The sequence below is a fragment of the Eretmochelys imbricata genome, chromosome 6, assembly GCF_965152235.1.
Source record: "Eretmochelys imbricata isolate rEreImb1 chromosome 6, rEreImb1.hap1, whole genome shotgun sequence".
Lineage (NCBI taxonomy): Eukaryota > Metazoa > Chordata > Testudines > Cheloniidae > Eretmochelys > Eretmochelys imbricata.
Window position 1 is genome coordinate 13,716,880 of NC_135577.1, and position 22,660 is coordinate 13,739,539.

Below are 22,660 nucleotides of genomic sequence, written 5' to 3' on the forward strand. Positions count from 1 at the left end.
TTGGTATATTTGCCTGTGGCTCCTGTCACAGTGAGGGAGTCTACTACTGGCAACTGAAGGGGTTGATTTACAGCAGTTTGCGCTGCTCCAGAGTCCATTAAAAAATCTATTTCTTCATTTCCCACCTGCATTTTTACTCAGGGTTCCGGGTGATCCGTCTCCCCTGACCCCCCTATTCCTGTTCTTCTATCACCATCATAGAGGTACCCCCCCTTCTTGTTTGGGCACTCATTCTTCCAGTGTCCCTCTTGCCGACACAGGGCACACCGATTGCACCCCAGTCGTCTCTCCTGCGGGCCTGGACGTCCGCGTCCACGGCCCCTTCCTTCTCTTTCACTTCCCTTCGTGCCTGCCTGCACCACCGCTACCATCAGTCTCACTTGCTTCTTCTCCTTCTCCACTTCTCTTAAACTATACACTCGATTCGCTGCTTCTAAAATCTGTGCCACGGTCATACCCATCAAATCCTCCTTTTTCTGTAGCTTTCTCTTAATGTCGGGGGCTGCCCTGCTTGTAAATACTCCTTTAATAATTGCCTCAGTTTGTGGATCATTAGGATCTGCATTGGTATACTGTCGGATCATGTCTCGAATGCGCTGTAAAAAGGCTCCAGGCTTTCCTTTGGATCCTGCACTACCTCATATTGTTCAGTCCAATTATTCTGTCTGACAGCTGGATGACGGTGTCCATACAGTAGCAGCTCCTTATAGGAGGTGAGGTGTGTCATAGCCTGATTGTCATTTGGGTCCCAACTATGATCCCTTATAGGAACCATAGGATAGGATCATCTGGGGTCGGGATATTGTTACGGTCCTGGTCATATCGCCTCTTTGCTTCCTCCCTTGCTTTAGCTATGACCTGTACTCGTTCAACCTCAGTCAATAATGTTCGCAGAAGGACATTACAATCATCCCAGTCTGGCTTGTATCTACTAAGACATTCCTCAAAAACTGATACAAACTTGCTTGGGTTGATAGAAAATTCTCCAGCCTGTGCTTTGCAAGCGGCCGGGTCCATAGGATTAAAAGGTGCATGAGTATAGACCTGCATGGTAAGAGCTGGATCTACATTCCGCTGCACTTCGAGCAATTTTAGTCTCGGTAAGTAGCGGGTATAGTCCAGCAGATGGAGCTCGAACCTCACTATGAGCTTCACTAGAAATCTTACTCTGAGCCTCGCTCTGTGTGGGTGTAGGGGCCGAAGGGGACACACTCTGTGTGGGTGTAGGGGCTGAAGGAGCCTCACTCTGTGTGGGTGTAAGGGCCGAAGGAGACACCGGATCTGCCATTACATTTGGGGTGGGGGTCTGGGGACTGACATTAATTGCTACCGGGCCAATCGGGGTTAAATTACAGCTTTGTAAAATATCAGTACGAGACCACAAGGTCATAAACAAGTAAGCATATGAATGCTCATTCCACTTCCCCGTTCGCTGACAGTACAGGAGTAACTGGAGGATTGTATTATGATTTAGTGATCCTCCGGGAGGCCACTGTTCCTGGTCCTCTAATTGGTACTGAGGCCAGTCAACCATACAAAATTGCTTCAATTTACCCTTAGTCATTGGATCTGATCCAAATACCTTCCTATTTACTAAAATACACTCTAGGGGTGTGCACTGTACCCTATCTCCCGTGCTCTGTTCCTGTCCCATACCTACATGGTAACTCTGGGCATCCCCAGGTTCCAACAGAGCATACAACCTGTATTTCAAAAGGTTCCTACCTTATCTAAGGGACCGGTTCCCCACCGTCGCCCGCAGCTGCTTCTCCTCTATGTGAGTGCGTTGCACCGTAGGGCCCTCTGGGGTTAATCAAACTGCGTCTCCTCCAAGGCCCCCGTTGAACTCACCGGTGCGCACTGGGCGTGGGTTGTCACTGCAATCCTCAACCACCAGAAGCGATCCAGTCAAGGCTAAATTGCAGCCTCGTCACCCCACGTTGGGCACCAAAACCTGTTGCCGGCACCCAGTTGCCACCTGAGAGGCAAAACAACAGCAGGGGTTCGTTACCCGATGTGCTTCACTCAATAATCGCAATGGGGTGGAGAAGCAGAAAAGTTTATTTGCAGCTGCAAACAAGGTACAGGGAGAATAGAATCTCAAATCCTGCAGACCAGAGCAGGTCATTACATACACTTTTATATTCCTTAATGCTACTGCACTACACATCATCCAATTAAAACTTTGCACAAATACTCTGCCTTCCTTATATGGGTTACAACAATGTTTATTTCCTGCAACCTCTAACAAGCATTCCTAGTAACTTAAACAACCAGCACATTCTGTCTGGCCTTGTAACTATCTCCTATTATCTTTAACTTGGCATCAGCAAATCTTAAACTATAAGGCATTATCTGTGGCTGCAACATTGTTTTAAGAGCAAAAGAGCTTACTAAAACCAGGCAGGCCTGAATTCTATTAAGAGGGATTAAGAAGAAGCCCTTAGGCCTTGAGCAGGGAGACCTCCTTGACCCTTATGGCCTTCCATCCCCTCGACTTAACTAGTGGCCATGCCCTGGGGTCTCCAACACCCCTGTAGTTACTGTCCCTTGTTCCAGTTTCTTTCAGGCATCTCCTTGTGGTGGAGAGGGTATCTTTTGTGCCAGCTGAAGACAAAATGGAAGGGTTTCCCCAGGGGCTTATATACTCTCTCTCTTGTGGGTAGAAACCCCTTCCCCTCTCCTGTGCAGAATCCAGCTCCAAGATCAAGTTTTGGATTCACATGGGCAAGTCACATGTGCATGCAGGACTCATTCCCTTACAGGCCGAAGCCACATTCCCAGGAAAGCTCACATGTGGATTGGTGTCTCTCAAAGTTCATTCTTAGCTTAAGTGTTTCTGGATTGGGCACTTACACAGAATAGTCTTTTCTCAAGAAGCTGACCAACTGCTTCACTGAGGCTACCTAAAATCAAACAAGTACATAACCAATATTCATACAAAAATGATACATGCATGGAAATGGGATGATTATATCCAGGAGATGGTAACCTTTGAAGAGATATGTTACATGGCATATCTCGCATAAACCACATTCCAGTTACACCATATTTACATTCATAAGCATATTTCTACAAAGCATTATGGGGTGCGATGTCACACTCTGTTTCATATATATGAAATAAATAAAATGAACAATAGAATTGGGAGGGAGCTGGCTTGCAAGGAGACATTCTGTTGGAGCATCTGCAGAGATGATGCAGAGGTCTTCAGTGTTAATGACCAGTTTGGGGAAATTTCACATTTTTGCAGCCTGCCCTGAACTTGGCATTTTCAGTGAAGACTGTCCAGGCAGCTCTAGGTCACAGTAGGCAGACAAATCAGGAGGAGGAGTTATGAGCATAGCCACGAGAGGAAGTAGGGCATAGTGTTTCCTGGGCACAGACCTGAAGTCACAGACTTGGGAGTTTCTGAATACAGAGATTGCTGGCTGTTGGTTGTTTCTACTGGTGTTCAGAGAAGCAGGACTTTGCCTCCATTCTTTGAAACCCCTCCCCCACGGATTATTCCAAAGAGTATAGCTGACTTTGATCATCAATTTTTCCTCCTAATACAATCAACCCTGCAATGTCTCACAGGTTGGCACCACCTAGGAGAAGGGGGCACCAACATTCCCTGGAGCATTGATAATACCAGCCAAGCCTGCACACCCATGGGGGATCACTTCTCCTACTATAGTAAAGAAGGGAAGAGTCATCTCTGGGACTGCCAGGGATCTCCTGTGGGGAGGTGGTGACCACAATGGCTTTGTGCTTCTGCAGCCATGGATCAGTGCATGGGCCCATCCCTGTGGTGACCTCACCTTTTCATGTCAATTGAACCCAACTGTCAACAGCATTACACCTTTGGTTTTACTGCGATATTTTCTAGGTTGGTGGCTGTGAACTATCAGGGGCCAACCCAGACTAATCAGCAGCTGTGTCACACCTGCCTGCAGCCTTGCAATGCCTTGCTGAAGTGGCTTCCACCTGGGCCACTCACAAACAACCGTCAAGCATGCAAATCACACCCTGAGCATGTGTGTGTAACTGCAGCCTAGCCAGGAAGAGTTCGGTTATACTCAGGCTTTCACCGCCCTTGCTTATACTGGAGGGTGACTCCAACACACTCCCCACTCTTCAATTTTCCTCCAGAAATGTACGTCCTGTGCTGCCCAGTCCTCTCCTGGACAATACAGGCTACATTGTCCATTATTTCTTTAACAGCACTAATATGCATGCAACTTAGTTTCTCAGACTCTTCTATCATAACACACTGGATTAGATAAAACAATAAAACAAAGTTTTTTGACGAGAAAGCCAGCTCCTGTCCTGTGATCATCTGCCTGCGGGAGGGGAATGTTCCACCTTGTAACAGGGAGGCCGTCCCAGATGCTGACTGCCAGGAAGTTGCCCATTGGCAGGGGAAAGGCCCTCCCTGGGGTGCACAGAATCATGTACCCCAAAAGTGGAAGTTGGGGTAGTGGTAACAGCTGAGGTGGGCACAGACCCCAGGGACTCTGTAGCTGGAAGCAAGTCCAACCTGCGGGAAAGAGGGGAATTGTGCTGGCCAGGAAAGGGTCTGTCCTAGCTGATAGCTGTGAGCCCACAGCTGGACCAGGGTCCCCTTCCCTTTTGGGGGACACAGGAGTGTCTGGCCCAGTAGGGAGCCCAGAGAAGAAGGTGAGGGGAGACCGGAGGTTCTGCCCACATTTTGTAGGGGGGCTTTTTCCCAGGAGGAGGGTGAAAAATCTGCATTTAAAAGGCCAGACCCCTCTCCCGTGAATCAGGTTTTAAGGGAAGACTGGGGGTCAGATCTCCTGGAGGGGAGTGCTCCCCCAGCTGACCTGTTGGGAGCAGAAAGTGGGGTAACTGAGGGGATCTTACTGATTCAGAGCACTCTATTTAAGAATGTTATTCCTGAGATCCTTATAAGAAATAACACTCTCTCTTCAAGGCTGGTGAGAGAAAAACTCTGCACTTGGGAAGCTACACAAGAGGGAGCGGCCAAGGGCAGGCATGGTTGCAGTGCCCCTTTCCTTGCCGTAGACTCAAACACAGGCCTGAATTAAAAGCCTTCTCTAAAGAGGCAGAAGAATCTCCATCAGAGCCCCTACCAGGGTACCCAAAGGAATTGGGAAATGCAACAGACACTCAACAAGCTAAATTGTGTGAACAAAGCCTGTCTGCTGAAGATTTCCTGTTAATCATGTGTCTTTTGCTACTTCATCTGTGGGTCAAGACAAAGGAGCTAATACCAGTGGTAAATCCTTTAAACATGTGGAACACACCTGCTTTATGGGAAAAAAAGTTCTGTTCATGCTAGGGATGGTGGCAAGACAGTGCCACAAGCATGTTGCTTTTCAGCTTATACCTGTAAACAGGCTGGAACCTTGGCACCACAGCAAAAGCTTAACAGGCCTACGCTGCTGTGTGGAAGGGGAAACTGAGGCACTCCGTCTCAAGGCATTTGTGGCTAAACACCAAGACAACTCCATTTTAACAGATATTGCTGTCTGCATTCTGTTAGTTTAACCCTTCTGTCCGTCAGAGTTGGCAGCAACAAGGGCCGGGTTCAATATCTCGGGGATCCATTCCAATAACACAATGCAAACCGGCTCGAGCCCCCATCCAGTGACCTGGGACAAATATATTCCACCCCCGCTGGGCGTCTCCAAGAGGCAATACTTCCCCTCTCGCAAGCACAGAGTCTGAGTGTAGCAAAAAGCCTTTTAATAACAGAGAGAAACAATGTGGCATTATGTTGGGGAAACACCACCAACAGGATTCATAAAACAACCCGTGAGGAAAAAAAAAACCACCCCAAGCAAATTGGGGCATGCCCCTTTCCCTTTGGTTCTTGAGTCCAGCAACCCCAAATCACCCAAAGTCCCAAAAGTCCAATGACCCAAAAGTCTCTGTCCCTGGTCAGGGCAGCCCCAGAGTTTGAAAGTTTATCTGTGGAGCTTTACCTCCGAACCTGGGTGGACATGGGACGGGGATAAGAGGCACCTTACATGATCTGAAGCTGACTGCCCCACAGCTCCATAGGCCTTCACTCCACTCCGCTCCACAGCCCACCAGCAGCTCCCGCCATCCCACGAACTGCTCCACACCCCACCAGCAGCTCCCGCCGTCCTACGAACTGCTCCACCAGCCTGTCCACAAGGCACTCCAACCATCCCGCAAACTGCTCCACAATATATCTTCAGGCTCCCCCACTACTTAACACAACACTCAGTGATTTCAGCTCTTAGGTGAATTCAGCTTGTAGTAGGGGAGCCTCAGTGCTGGTACACTGTTAGCCCAAAATGAGCTCAGCAACCTGTAACTAGACTTCTAATGAAATCAAAATTAGCTCTGATATTCCACAGTGGAGAGAGGAGGAAGTGCAATTAGCATATAAGACCCCCACCAAGAGGCCCATGCCACCAAGTATTAATACTTATTCCAAACCTCTCTGCATTCACAGAGTTTTGTAACTCATGACCCTTGCCTAGCGAGTGCCACTTAGTTGATGGTGAGTCCCTCCATCATAACAAAAGGCCAAGTACAGTTCCAAGCACAGTTCCCATAATCAGGGTAATAACAATTTATTCTTCCTGCCCCAATAACAGAGACACTGGGGATCCCACAGCAGCCAAAGTGACCATTTGGGCAGCTATGGCCTCATTCTAGGCGGGGTGGGTGTGCCTATGCAAATGAGATCGGCCCCTGAAGTTCTTTTCCACAACTTGCCACACCTCACCACCAGATGTCAGGGTCGAGCTCGTCCTGACTCTGCTTACATTAGCAATACTACACCCCAACTTGTTTTCAGGCATCTGGGGACTGGGGGGAGGGATAGCTCAGTGGGTTGAGCATTGGCCTGCTAAACCCAGAGTTGTGAGTTCAATCCTCGAGGGGGCCATTTAAGAATCTGAGGTAAAAATTGCAGATTGGTCCAGCTTTGAGCAGGGGGTTGGACTAGATGACCTCCTGAGATTCCTTCCAACCCTGATATTCTATGATTCTGTGATACCAGGAACCCCAAACCTTGCTTGAACACCCATGAATGACCTCCTATGGTTTAAAGGTACTAAAAGGGGTTGTGACCTGAAACCAACAGGGATTTTACAGGTACTGCCTCTGCAATGGACAGTGTCCAAGACTCTGGCAGTATGTTCAGGAGGAGGGTGTGATGTTACACCCCATAATGCTTTCTAGAAATAAGCTTATGAGTGTAAATATGACATAACTGTAATATGTGTTATGCTAGATAGGCCATGTAACATATCTCTGCAAAGGTTATGATCTACTGAATATATTCCTTCTATTTGTATGCACGTATCATTTTTGTAGTTGGAGTTAAGAATATTGGCTGTGTACTTGCTTGATTTTAAGTAGCCTAGTAGAGCATTTGGTCAGCTTGTGGAGTAAGTGCACATTAAGTACCCAATCAAGAAGCACTTAACAGACAATAGAACTTGGGGATGCCAATCCACATCTGCGCTTCCCCAGGAATGTGGTTTGGCTGGTAAGGAACTCAATCATGCAGGGACATGTGACTTGCCCATGTGACTCCAAAACTCCATTTTGTAACTGGATTCTACACATGGAGTGGGAGGGGTGTCCACCCAGAGGAGAAAGTCTATAAAAATGCCTGGGAGACCCCTTCATTTTGTCTTCAGCTGGCTCAAGAGATAGCCTCTCCATGCCCAAGAATACCTGAAAGAAACTGGAAGAGAGGACAGAAACTACAGGGGGTGTGAGTGATTGCTGGACCCAGACTAGAGGGAGACTAGTCTGTAAAAGGAAGCTTAATGGAACACCAATGAGGGTGAGGGTTTTATCTGTATTCAGTTTTATTACTGTATTGGAGATAGATCTCCGTGTTTTATTTTATTTTTTTTTACTTGGTAATTCACTTTGTTCTGTCTGTTACTACTTGAAACCATTTAAATCCTATTTTCTGTACTTACTAAAATCACTTTCTACTTATTAATTAACCCGGAGTATGTATTAGTACCAGGGCCGGGGGGGGCGCGGGGAGGCGAGAGGGGAGGGGCAAACAGCTGTGCATATCTGTCTATCAGTGTTAAAGATGGCAAACAATCTGTGAATTTACCCTGTGTAAGCATTATACAGGGTAAAATGTATTTATTCAGGGTTTGGACCCCATTGGGAGTTGAGCATCTGAGTGTAAAAGACAGGAACATTTCTTAAGCTGCTTCCAGGAAAACCTACAGCTGTTAGGGGACACGGTTCAGACCTGGGTCTGGGTTTGCAGCAGGCTAGCGGGTCTGGCTCAAACCAGGCAGGGCACTGAAGTCCCAAGCTGCCAGGGCAGGAAAGCAGGCGCAGAAGGAGTCTCGGTACATATGTTGATAGCTCCGAAGGGGATTTCTGTGATCCAACCCGTCACAGATGGGTGCTCAGTGCTCTCTGAAAGTCCAGTCCTTCTGAGGTGCTTCAAGCTAGGTACCCAAAATCACTATTCGCCTTTGAAAAGCTTGACTCCAGAGAGCAGCTTCACTCTTCTAGCCTTCGTCCCCCACCTCACACACAAACCATAAAAGGAATGAGTGCTAATGGGAATCAAACTTCTATTAGCATTCTTTAAACATCACTGTTTTTCCCCACTCAGCCAAGTGAAAGCTAGATCCCTGGCTGGTCTGTGTCAGCATAACTCTATTGATGCCAAAGGACCAGGTGTAAATAAGAAATGCTCTATTCAAGTTAATTGCTCAGATCTCCTGCTAATGTACATTGGCCATAAACACTACGTAATTCAAAGGGGCCAGATTCCCAGCTGGCATAAATCAGCTTTGATCCACTGAAGTCAGTGGGCCAGAACCTTAGGTGATGTGAAGCAAAGAAGCCCCATCGAAGTCTCGACACCAGATTCTTTGCTGGTGTACTTGACATCAGTCATTTGGAGCTTCTGGGTGGTGTAAATTGGAGTGTTCCCATTGAAGTCCACAGGCCAGAGCCACTGTGGGTGTGACTCCTGTGCCAATTTGCACCTGCAAAGGATCTGAGCTAAGGATCACCAATGCACAGCCTCCTTTGGGTAACTTCTATACTAAGTCCATAGGAATCGGAACCGGAAGACAATGGCACTTTTATTTATTAAAACTCTCACAAATTATGGTTTTGGTATTTCGTCAGCTTGAGGCTAGAAACTTTTTGTCAGTATAGCGATGTGGTTCAGGTGCATGATTTTTTTTTAAACAACATTTCTGTACCAGCAAAATCCAAAGGTCCTGTCTACACTTGGATTGTTACAGTGGCACCTCTGTAGCACCTCAGTGTAGAGGGTATCGGTGCTGTTCTCTTGTCGGCAGAGGTAATCCACCTCCTTGAGAGGTGCTAGCTAGTGCTGCCTACTTGGGGACTTAGGTTAGCTTAACTACATTGCTTGGGGTGTGATTTTCCACACCCTGAGTCACAAAGCCGGGTCGATCTAATTTCCGAACGTAAACCAGTCCCTAATGCAGATGCAGGTATAATGGCAAAAAAAAATTTTAAAAAAAGTGCTTTTGCTGATTTAGTTATTTCTTTTGGGGAATGGATATAAGTTATAGAGGCAAAAATGCTCTTTTGCTCGCATAAACTGAGGCTACGCTAGGCGGGTTTGCCCGTGTAGCTGTACCAGTATAGCCAAACAGGCAAACCTTTCTAGGGTAGACTAGGCCAAACAAATAGCTTTTTCCATCATTGGTCATTCATGCCTCATCACTCCAGCCTTTGAAACTCTTGATGTGAAGAGGTTCTGAAAGAGAAATATTCCATTAAACCTGGAAACACCAAGATTCCAGCAAATAAAAAGTTCTCTGGGAGCGTTTTGCACACGGAAAACTTGGAGTGAATGTAACATACAAGCTAAATGCGCCCTGCCCCCATCTAGTGGCTGGTCCATAGAGAAGATAAAAATCTATTACGGAGACCAGCAAATGGAGTAACCATGTGCTCAAGGGCCTATGCTTTGGTACTGAAGGTCTTGAGTCCTATTAGCAATTCTGACACATAGTTTTGGTGCAGGATGTGTTTCCTAGGCCTTGGGATTTGTGCACAGCTAAGTTTCTAGGGGAGGAGTTGCCTGCAAATGGTCACATTGTCCTTGCTTGAATGTGCAGGGTTAAGGAGACAGTGCAAGGAAAGTGTCCACTGAAGCGCCCCCGCACAGATACCAAGCACGACTGCATTCTCTTTGCTTTCCTGAGTCCAAGCATCGATCCCTGCTCATCCACTTTTGGCTGCGAGCTATCCCCCAAAAAGCTGGGGGAGAAGCAGGGAGGAGATAGGCTCATGTTCCCCCTCCCTCTTAGAAGGCAGCAGAAATGACTGGACCTGGACGGGAGGAGGTGATGTTCCCTATGGGCCTGCCATAAATCCCACTGAAGTTAATAGGTCTGTTGATTTCATGTCTGGTCCCCATTGATTTCCATGTGAATTAGGCACCTAAATACCTGTCAGGATCTAGGCTGGCTGTGCCTAACAGGCACAATCGGGGCCTGTACGATGCAAGGAAAAGTCCAGCTCTTCCTTTTCTGTGATCAGATCTACTGTCCCCACTGGAGGGTGTTGCTGCGAGTTGACCAGTCCCTTCTAGTGAGCTCCGTGTACCATGAGCGCAGAGGTCAGCACGATGGGCCGTCCAAGCAGTAGGTTCTTGGGGGGTTCTCCATCCCTTGGTGGGTCCCCATTAAACACTTCGCGTACTGAGAGCCTCAGGTGCTTTAATGCTCTGCTTACAACTTCCCGTCCCCAGCCTCTGGCCCTGCTCTCAGGCTGCCTGCGACTTGTCCTTCCACGGGCACCTTCCAGTCTGCTGCCTCTGTTTGGCCCCTGCTCATTCTCAGCAGCTTCCTGGCTGACCCTCATCCTCTCCTGCCCTCTGGGTGTCACCGCCTTGGTTCACAGGGACCCCTCCACTGTCAGGAGGCGGAACTTGGGTAGAGACAGCGCCCTCTGATGGACATACATGAACCAGATCCCCTCCCAGAATGAGCTGTGGCCCCATCCTTTTCCTCCAGCTAATTCTGGAGTGGGGTGGGAGGTGAGGCCTGACCATGAGCCGGCAGGTTCATTACACTATCTCTATAGGGCCCAACACCATAACACACACTCCCACTCCTGTCCCTGGACACGCTCTGCTACACATTCCCTTGTTTGTGTGATGCCTCTCAGATGCACAAGGATTTTATGGGAGCAGAGAAATTCAGTACACACAAAAACAATGAGGAGTCCTGTGGCACCTTAGAAACGAACACATTTATTTAGGGATAAGCTTTCATGGGCTATAACCAACTTCGTCAGGTGCATGGAGTGGCAGTACACTCAGTCCATGTGCTGCTTCCTTGCTCAGCATTGGTCCACAGTGAGCTTGGAACCACTGAGCAGACTAAGGAGCTTCCGGGAAGGAAATGGCCTGGGGACTTTAGATTTTCTTTAGGATGGAGATTGCAGAAAAAAACAGACCCCCTTCAATACACAAAGCTCACCGTGTATCAACAATTCTGCCCATGAGTTCCATTACATTGCACCTAAGGCTTTATCAGTTGAAACAAATTCAGTGCACTTACGCATGGAATATTTTATGGAAAAGACTTTAGAAGAGCCGTGTGAGGTGTTGTGAGGGGGCAAAGACTGAAACGTCGGGGTTGGGGGGGGGGGCTGTAGCACAACAAGATTGAGGGGCATCAGCAGAGCTGTGTGGACAGGCTATGACTTCAATTCCAGGGGCTCCAGGCAAACAATTAGAGGGGTTATTACAGGTCAGGTCTTGTTAGCTAAGTTCCTTATGTGGCTCCTATTCTCACAGTGTTGGAGCCCCTTGCAATCTGGAGTTGGTGCTGCAGGCGGAGGTAGCTCTCTGGCGCCCTCTGCTGTTGCCTGCACACATCAGTCAGCAACTTCTTCGGGTGTCACACCCTTCGTAGGGTATGTTGCTCCAATATCATTTTCAAAAAGGTTTTGGGGCACTTAGAAATGTAAATACTATTGACTGTCAAAATCTCATTGACCGGGGGGGCAGGGACATGAACCCACCTCATCTAACGGGCTCGTACACGAAATGTTGCTCTAGCCAGTCCCCAGTCTCCAATTGTGTCTTTGCCCCCACTACGACTAACCTCCCTGCCCTGCCACAGGTCCCCTAAACGCTCAGCTATCTATCCTCTCAACTAAAGTGTGTTGGTAGAGATTGTGTGTGTGTGTGTGTGTGTGTGCGCATATGCTACGTATTTAATGTAATGAAAACCAAGGGGTGCAAATTAGGATTGGATGCAGAGCTGGGGGCATGTGTGGGAATCCTGTAGATTAGAGATGAGACGGACAGGACTGGAATGCCAGGGGATCCAGGAGAAGAAATAGAAATGCCAGCACGGTTGCGTCAGATCAAAATGAAGTTCACTGTCTATTTGGGGAGTGGGTGGATTTTCAAAATATTCTTTTCTGTCTTTCACAACTGGTTTTAATCTTTGTTTATTCCGCTCTGAATTCACCCAAACAGTTCTGAACACAGAGGCTTCTCTTTGCATTATTTTTGAACAGGAAATTAAGTCTGTACATGGGTCCATAGATTTTAAGGCCAGAAAAGGTCATGATTATCAGTTAGTCTCATATCCTGCATGCCACAGGTCAGAATATTCCAATCATGCCTGCAGCGCAGGGAATTATTCTACCTTATGGGAGAGTCTATTTCGTAACCTGTGGCTGTGACAGCAGTTTCAGTTTAAAACATGTTTATTCTGTCCATATTCTTTCGCTGTTTCCCCATGGTATTAAGGTGCATCCAATCAAGATGTGTGTGTCCTGGTCTCCAAGGTCTGGGCACAGGGTGTGTGGGCTACAGAGAGAGAGGTGGATTTGTAGGTCTGACATTAATAGAATTAATAGTAATATTTGACTGATACTAATAAAGTCACTGGAACAACAGTTTTGAATTTCAAATGTATCTTCTGTGCAGTTTTGCAGTTATAAATCAAATAATTAGTCTCTGTATAGTCCCCCAAAGGGAATTCTCTGCTGGTAATTTTTTTAATTCCCCTGTGAGGAACAAGGTAATGCACTTTGGAGATTATGCGTGCTGGTTCAAAATAATCACCCTGGCTCCGGCAACAAAACAAAAATGCAAATTCCAGGGAGGTTACACTTCCAGGACCTGAGGCGATTAATTTAGTCTCATTGACCCATCTCTGCAGAAACGGTTTTAGCTTCTGACCATTTTAATAAGCTCTCTGTGGGATGAGGAGAAAGTTTGTGTCTGCCAAACTGAGATTGCATAACTTGGCAAGCAAGTTTGGAAGTGTGGTTAAAGTGGGTCCACTGTGCATCATTAAAATCGGAATGTGTTTCAAAGACATTGCAAACATTCATTGAAATTAGCAGCTCCCAGAGATAAATGACCAAGCTTGATGATTGCTGTCCTAGCTTTGGGAACTCTGAGAGGCTTCTTCACCCAAAAGAGTCCTGTTGAAAGAGAAGCAGGATTTATACAAAAATAGCGAGGAGTACTTGTGGCACCTTAGCGACGAACACATTTATCTGGGCACAAGATTTCATGGGCTAAAACCCACATCATTAGATGCATAGAGCGGAAAAAAACAGTCATCTGGTATATAAACACAGTCCATGAAAAGACGGGAGTTGCCTTACCAAGTGGAGGGTCAGTGCTAACAAGACAATTCAGTTGAAGTGGAAGTGGGCTAATCTCAACAGTAGAATACCAAGGGAGGACAAATCACTTTTGAAGTGGTAATGGGGCCAATGGAGACAGAGTGGCCCATTTCAAACTGTTGACAAGAAGGTGTGAGTAACAGTAGGGGGAAATTAGTTTTTGTAGTGACCCATCCACTCCCGGTCTTTATTCAGGCCTAATTTGATGGTGTCCAGTTAGCAAATTAATTCCAGTTCTGCAGTTTCTCATTGGAGTCTGTTTTTGAAGCCGGGACAGGGGGTGGGGGGTAATAGGAGCCTATATAAGAAAAGGACCCCAAAATCGGGACTGTCCCTATAAAATCGGGACATCTGGTTACCCTACTGGTCCACCAAGGGCATCCATTCTACGCCCCCAGATCCTCAGCCAACACCTCTCTTGGACGGAGATCTATATCTCTCCCCCACCTAACTGGGGATTTTCCAGTCCCTTGCCTACACTGTGATATCCCCTGCAAATCAGACTGCCTAAATAGGCCAGCTTCTGTGCTTTGCTTTCTCATCAGGATTATGAACAGTGTAATTGCCAGCAGTTATAAATTACTACACAGAACTTGATAAGCTGGCACATGTACTCTTAAGGTGAAATTATTACAGAGAAAACATATTAAAAACAATAAGAGAACCTACACACCTGCTAATAAGGTTACCCCAAATCACCTCCCAAATCCAGCAGGGGCTCTGGTAGGAGTCAGTCTTTCAAACCACACTTAGAGTTTTTCCCTGTGACTACAAGTTCATAAAAGCCTCAGCTCAGAACTCCAGCCCCTATGAATAGGTCAGTCTGTCCTTTGTACAGCTTGGGCCACCGATCTTGTGCCTCTGGGAACAGGTAGTCAGCAGAAAAAGGCCCACTCTTCAGGCCATAGCTTCAGTAAGCTGGGTTTTTGCATAACTGGAGGTGGGAAATTTGCATTCACCTCTCCTTAAATATTTGCCATGAAATCCACTTCACATGTATTGTCCTAAAAGACCTCTCTTGTCTGCCACCTTGTTCAATATGGCGCTTTGATCATCCAGGCCCACATTAATGCATGAGCTTTGTAGTTAATACAATGGACTCCAAAGATATTTCACCTTAATTCAATATCCTTGGAAAACATCTGTCACAACCACACAAGGACTACTTGAAGCCTAATCATCCCTAGACGCGTAATGCCGTGCAGTCATATGGCCTAATAATACTTGGGTGAGCAATACCACACAGGTACGGCTTTTCAGGCTGGTGACTTCATACACTTTAGGAGAGCAATATGTCACAGGCCCTGCCTGGCAGTTATGAGGGTCCTAATCATTTTAAGTGAGGAATGCTATACAAGAATTGACATAGAGGTTTGTGGCCTAGTAATCTTTAGGTCAGTTATATCTCACAGGTGCTTCCATCTAGGCTAAAGGCCAAATAATATTTAGGAGAACAATACCACACAGACACTCCCATCTAGGCTTAAGGCCTAATAATATTTAGGGGAGAAATACCACACAGCTACTCCCACCTAGGCTCAAGGCCTCACAATATTTAGGAGAGCCATAACACATAGGTAACACATAGGCTAATGTACTAAGGGGGAAACCAAAAGTCATGTTGGAACAGAAAATCAAAACGTTCCCAGTCCAATGACACCAAAACACTTCATTTCAATTGTTTCTTAATGAGTTCTTAACAAGTGTTCATTCTTTATATTTAACAATCTGTTCCACCTTCCATTTAGTTTTGACGCTGCGTACCTTTCCCAGACCTGAAGCAGTGCTCTCTGGGAGCTTTGTCTCTTTCACTAACAGAACTTGGTCCAAGAAAAGATATTATCTCACCCATCTAGCCCCTACTATTATTACGGCAGACGATCACATGACGCTCCTTATTATTTAATCCTCAAGATTATGTGACTTTATGCCTGTGCAACATAGTTAGCCTCAAGCCTCTCCAGGAATTTATGCACGAAAAGATGTGTTGGGTCATGAGACTAACCAAACAGATACTAGGACTTTGCATCCAATAAAGTGAGCTGTAGCTAACGAAAGCTTCTGCTCAAATAAATTTGTTAGTCTCACAGGTGCCACAAGTCCTCCTTTTCTTTTTGAGGATACAGACTAACACGGCTGTTACTCTGAAACTAGTCCTTTGTGGTGTTTCTAGCCTAAAGACATAATAATTTTGTAGACAGGGCCATCTTGTGGTGCGTTGCTAACTTTAAGGTGATAAAGCCTGATGTTTGCTCCGTTGTGACACTAAATTATTAAAACTTTTTCCTTCCCGGGCAGTGTCTTTGTGTGAAGTTGGTAGCTTGAAGGTTCAAACAGATGCTTGTGAAATACACTGAATTAGTGACAGTGACGTTCCCAACCACTATAAAAGCATATTAGTTTCATTTAGCTAAAAAGATCTTTGGATGTCTTTGGTTTGTTCTTTGTTGAACGAGTGAGTCCTTCTTTCACAGGAAAGCCTTCTTACACCTGCCCATCGGTGTCTTTGTGGTATTACTCCTTTTCTTTTTGTGGTATTAATGGCTCCAAGGTGATGAAGGCTAATGACTGCAGGACAGGGTTTGTGAGGTATCTCGAGCCCAGTAATTGTTAGGTTGTCTGTCTGGCCAGCAGGTTCCGTGTGGGGTTGCTAGGCCCAGAAATATTAGGAATGAGGCCTACATGGCTGTACCTGTGTGATGCTTCTGGGCCAAAGATCAGTATGCTTTCAGGGTTCTTTGTGCCTGTGACATGTACTCGTCAAAAAACTAGATCTTAAACATATAGGAGAATCCATACTGTTGCTAGCCTGGAGACCATCAGCTCTAAAACCTTCTGGACAGCCTCTGCTGGTTCCTTCACTCGTGCCATTTCTTTTGTGTATCCTGAGGCCTAATAATTTTTAGGTGAGCGACACCACACAGGTACTCCCCTACAGGCTTGAAGCTTTACAAACCTTAGGTGCACGTACCTCACAGTGGTGCCGACTCTCAAAATGCTCTCAGTGAATAAGAGACACAGTAATTATGTGGTGTTAGTAACTGAACAATTCCTAGGCCTTATGCCTCTGTATTACACTGGCTTTGTGTGTGTGTGCGTGTGTGTACGCACACACATGCACGAATGTACGACCTTCCAGCAGCAGGCTTGGGGAGCAGTAGCAGTCAAGCCATGGATTAAAGTTAAAGGGAATCTCATTCAGCTCAGATAGTATGGACCTGAAGATGGGCAGAAATGATGCCAGCATGGGCAGGAATGGCATCCCTAACCCTCTGTTTGCCAGAAGCTGGCAATGGGTGACAGGAGATGGATCACTTGAGATGACCTGTTCTGTTCATTCCCTCTGGGGCACCTGGCATTGGCCACTGTTGCAAGACAGGAGACTGGGCTAGATGGACCTTTGGTTTGACCCAGTCTGGCCGTTCTTATGTTGACCTGTTTTTATTGTGCCAAAGACCTCATTGTGACTCTTTGTGGATAATCAAGATGCCCTCATGGCTCATTATACTTCTTGCAAGAAACCATTCAGAATGACGTGGGCGTATCCTGGGCCAACATGGGCACAACAACACTGCAGATAATAATAATAGTTATTAATAATTAAAAGGCCTGATACTCTTTGGGTCAGCAATGCCACACTGGTACTGTCCTGCAGGCATCCGAGCCTAATAACCTTTAGGAAAACCACAGAACAGATTTCATCCTTCAGATATGAATCCAGCACCACATCATCACTGTATTATATACAAATAAAAATGACACTACTTAAGCTAGCATCACCCCACACAGAAATAGCATTGGAGGCCTTATATCTGAAAGTCTTTGAGTTAACATCACTTTTTAAAATTTATTTATTCATTTATTTATTTAATAGGGAGAGGGGTAGCTCTGTAGTTTGAGCATTAGCTTGCTAAACCCAGGGTTGTGAGTTCAACCCTTGAGGGGGCCATTTAGGGATCTGGGGCAAAAATTGGGGATTGGTCCTGCTTTGAGCAGGGGGTTGGACTAGATGATCTCCTGAGGTCTCTTCCAACCCTAATCTTCTATGATTCTATGTTGGTAGCAGAAGCTCTCCCACCGACATAACCACTGTCACTTATGGAGGTGGTTTTATTATGCCAACAGGAGAGCTTTCTCACATCAGCACAGAGCGGCTCCATGAGCAATCATACAGCGGCGCAGCTGCATTAGTACATCTGTGCTGCTGTAAGCTCTCTAGTGTAGACATGACCTTAGCCATTGAGAGCAAAGGGATGCCGGTACAATAATTGACCAGAACTGTACAGAGATAAGGTGGAGGAGGTAATAGCTTTTCTTGGACCAACTTTTGTTGGTGACAGAGACAAGGCTTTGAGCTGACAAAGAGCTGTTCTTCAGGTCTGGGAAAGTAACTCAGAATATCACAGGTAAATACAAGGTGGAACAGATTGTTTAGTGTAAGTAGTTCACACATATTTCAAGGGACAATTCAAGGTGCAAGTGGCCTGTTAACACCCCCCAATCAAAGGGAGGAAAGGGGGTGGGAAGACCCACCTCAGCTCCTGACATAAATATAAATGGAAGGTGTCAAGATTCCTTCCCCACTCTGAACTCAAGCGTACAGATGTGGGGACCTGCATGAAAACCTCCTAAGCTTACTTTTACCAGCTTAGTGAAAACTTCCCCAAGGTACAAACTATTTTACCCTTTGCCCTTGGACTTCCACTGCCACCACCAAACGTTTATCTGGGTTTATTTTTATTAGGAAAGCGAAGTTTGGAAACGTCTTTCCCCCAAAATCCTCCCATCCCTTGCACCCCACTTCCTGGGGAAGGTTTGGTAAAAATCCTCACCAATGTGCATAGGTGACCACAGACCCAAACCCTTGGATCTTAAGAACAATACAAAAAAGCATTCACTTCTTGAAAAGAAGAATGTTAATAGAAGTAACAATAAAAAGAATCACCTCTGTAAAATCAGGATGGGAAATACCTTTCAGGATAATAAGATTCAAAACATAGAGAATCTGTCTATGCAAAACCTTAAGTTAAAAAAAGACACACAGACAGGAATATCCATTCCATTCAGCACAACTGAACATTCCATTCAGTCAACAGTGTGCCCTTGTTGCCAAGAAGGCCAATGGCATTTTGGGATGTATAAGTAGGGGCATTGCCAGCAGATCAAGGGACGTGATCGCTCCCCTCTCTTCGACACTGGTGAGGCCTCCTCTGGAGTACTGTATCTAGTTTTGGGCCCCACACTACAAGAAGGATGTGGACAAATTGGAAAGAGTCCAGCAGAGGGCAACAAAAATGATTAGGGGACTGGAACACATGAGTTATGAGGACAGGCTGAGGGAACTGGGGATGTTTAATCTATGGAAGAGAAGATTGAAGGGGGATTTGATAGGTGCTTTCAACGACCTGAAAGGGGGTTGCAAAGAGGATGGCTCTAGACTGTTCTCAGTGGTAGCAGTTGACAGAACAAGGAGTAATGGTCTCCTTGCAGTGAGGGAGATTTAGCTTGGATATTAGGAACGGCTTTTTCACTAGGAGGGTGGTGAAACACTGGAATGCGTTACCTAGGGAGGTGGTGGAATCTCCTTCCTTAGAAGTTTTTAAGGTCAGGCTTGACAAAGCCCTGGCTGAGATGATTTAATTGGGTATCAGTCCTGCTTTAAGCAGGGGGTTGGACTAGATGACCTCCTGACGTCCCTTCCAACCCTGATATTCTTTGATTCTATGAACTTAATTTCTCAGCCATTTAAAGAAATCCTAATCTAACGCATATCTAGCTAGATTACTTACTAAGTTCTAAGACTCCATTCCTGTTCTGTCCCCGGCAAAAGCATCACACAGACAGACCCTTTATTTTTCCCTCCCCGCAGCTTTTGAAAGCATCTTGTCTCCTCATTGGTCATTTTGGTCAGGCGCCAGAGAGGTTAACCTCGCTTCTTAACCCTTTACAGGTGAGAGAATTTTTCCTCTGGCCAGGAGGGATTTTGAAGGGGTTTACCCTTCCCTTTATGTTTTGACAGTAGTATACCTTTCTGTATACAGTACTATAAAATCCCTCTTGGCCAGAGGCACAAAATCCTCTTACCGGTAAAGGGTTAAGAAGCTCAAGTTATGTGGCTGGCACTTGACCATGATGACCAATAAGGGGACAAGATACTTTCAAATCTGGTGTGTGTGGGGGGGTGCAGATTTGTTCTTTCTGTTCTTTGTGGCTCTTGTCGGAGACAGATCAAGAAAGCAAGCAATTCAACTGCTATGGAATTAGTAAGCACTAGCAAGGGGATGAATTAGATTACCTTTTGTTCTGGCTTGTGATTTTCTCTGTGTTGAGAGGAAGGTTTATTCCTGTTTTTTTTTTTTTTTTTCTTTTTGTAACTTTAAGGTTTTGCTTAGAGGAAAATCCTCTGTGTTTTGAATCTGATTGTCCTATGAGATTATCTTCCATTCTAATTTTAAGGAGGTGCTTCTTTTACCTTTTTTCTTTCTAATAAAGTTCTCTGTCCTAAAAAACCCAAGGTTGGTCTGTGGTCATCTTGTTTATTCTCAAGCCTCCCCAGGAAAGGGGGTGTAGGGCTTGGGGGTATACTAGGGGGAAGAGAGGGCTCCAAGTGGCCCTCCCTAAATGTTTGTTGAATCACTGGGTGGTGACACCGTTTACCTAAACCAAGGTAAAAGGGAGAATTTGTGCCTTGGGGAAGTTTTAACCTAAGCTGGTAAAAATAAGCTTTGGGGGTCTTTCATGTGGGTCCCCACATCTGTACCCTAGAGTTCAGAGTGGGGAGGGAACCCTGACAGCTCCTCAAGTTCTTGTGCTCTGACACTTCCCTCAATCAACTCCTTCTCTATAACTATGGCAGCTCCATGGAAATCATCTCCGTCCTCGTTATTTTTCATCCTACATTTTCATCGTCATCTCTGTCCTGAGGTTCTTGCTCAGTGAATATCTTGATTAACGTAGTAAAAAGTCAGCAGTGAGGAACTGCAGAACAACAAGGGGACTGGCTAAGCCAATGAGATATAATGTCCTATAGCAACAGACTTGGGTACATAACAGATGGAAGGGATAATTAAGTTGTCATGGGATAAGAGGGAAGATCCTTTCATGGATTGAGAACTGGTTAAAAGACAGGGAACAAAGGGTAGAAATAAATGGTAAATTTTCAGAAATGAGAGGGATAACTGGTGGTGTTCCCCCAGGATCAGTCTGAGGACCAATCCTATTCAACTGATTCATAAATGATCTGGAGAAGGGCGTAAACAGTGAGGTGGCAAAGTTTGCAGATGATAATAAACTGCTCAAGATAGTTAATACCAAAGCAGACTGTGAAGAACTTCAAAAAGATCTCACAAAACTTGGGCAACAAAATGGCAAATGAAATGTAATGTGGTAAATGTAAAGTAATGCACATTGGAAAAAATAACCCCAACTATACATACAATATGATGGGGGCTAATTTAGCTACAGCTAATCAGGAAAAAGATCTTGGAGTCATCGTGGATAGTTCTCTGAAGACGTTCACACAGTGTGCAGCGGCAGTCAAAAAAGCAAACAGGATGTTAGGAATCATTAAAAGAGGGATAGAGAATAAGATGGAGAATATCTTATTGCCCTATATAAATCCATGGTACTCCCACATCTTGAATACTGTGTACAGATGTGGTCTCCTCATCTCATAAAAGATACACTGGCATTAGAAAAGGTTCAGAGAAGGGCAACTAAAATCAAAAGGGGTTTGGAACAGGTCCCATATGAGGAGAGATTAAAGGGGCTAGGACTTTTCAGCTAAGAAAAGATGAGACTAAGGGGGGATATGACAGAGGTATATAAATTCATGAGTGGTGTGCAGAAAGTGAATAAGGAAAAGTTATTTACTTGTTCCCATAACATAAGTATGAGGGGCCACCAAATGAAATGAAAGGGCAGCAGATTTAAAACAAATAAAAGGAAGTTCTTTTCACACAGCGCACAGTCAACCTGTGGAACTCCTTGCCTGAGGAGGTTGTGAAGCCTAGGACTATAACAGGTTTTAAAAGAGAACTGGATAAATTCATGGAGGTTAAGTGCATTAATGGCTATTCGCCAGGATGGGTAAGGAATGTTGTCCTAGCCTCTGTTTGTCAGAGGGTGGAGATGGATGGCAGGAGAGTGATCACTTGATCACTACCTGTTAGGTTGACTCCCTCTGGGGCACCTGGCATTGGCCACTGTTGGTAGACAGGATACTGGGCTGGATGGACCTTTGCTCTGAATCAGTATGGTCATTCTTAATGTTCTTATGTTCTTATAATGGGACATGCATGAGTTTTGGTTTGGGGTATTACATTTCACCCGATGTGGCTTTATTTAAAGATTTAGGGTCACAGGATAGCAGATTATTTTGGGTAGGAAAGGAATAATTTCATCCATCTCTCCCTGATCCATGGAGGTCGCAGGGTCTGCTGGACTCAGACTCAGCAGACCTAGGTTTATTTTTCTCCTCTGTCACAAAGTGGACAAATCACTTACATTGCCTCATAGGTTGGTACCGCCTTTACAGTGATATCAAGTTTTAAAAAGTCTCTCTCCTTACTCTGATGTGTGGTGGTCTGCTCTGCAGAATTGAAGCAGTGAGATAATTGCTGAGCAATGCGGGTGGTGAATAAAGAGTAAAGATTTTAAGAAAGACAGTTTTAGGAAAAGGGAATGGCTGAAGCTTTTGAGGCTGAGACAAGGTGCCTTTCCCCTTTGCCTCACCAGTTCCAATCCAGGGAGGAGGTCAACATCCGTGAGCCCAGAAAGATGATGGGTCTTGAAATGGGATACAATTGTTTTCAGCTTTAGGTCACAGAGCTTTTTTTCCCACACCCTGTTCAGCAAATGGAACCAACATGCCATGTAAAGAAACAGCACCACAGGGAAAGCCAAGGACATTATCTCAGCAGCAGAGCAGATGCTGAGATCCATTTTAACTGGCTGCATCTCTTTCCACAACTTTTTTTATTCTTCTAGAAAGCGGGACAGAACATGAGAAAGACGAGTG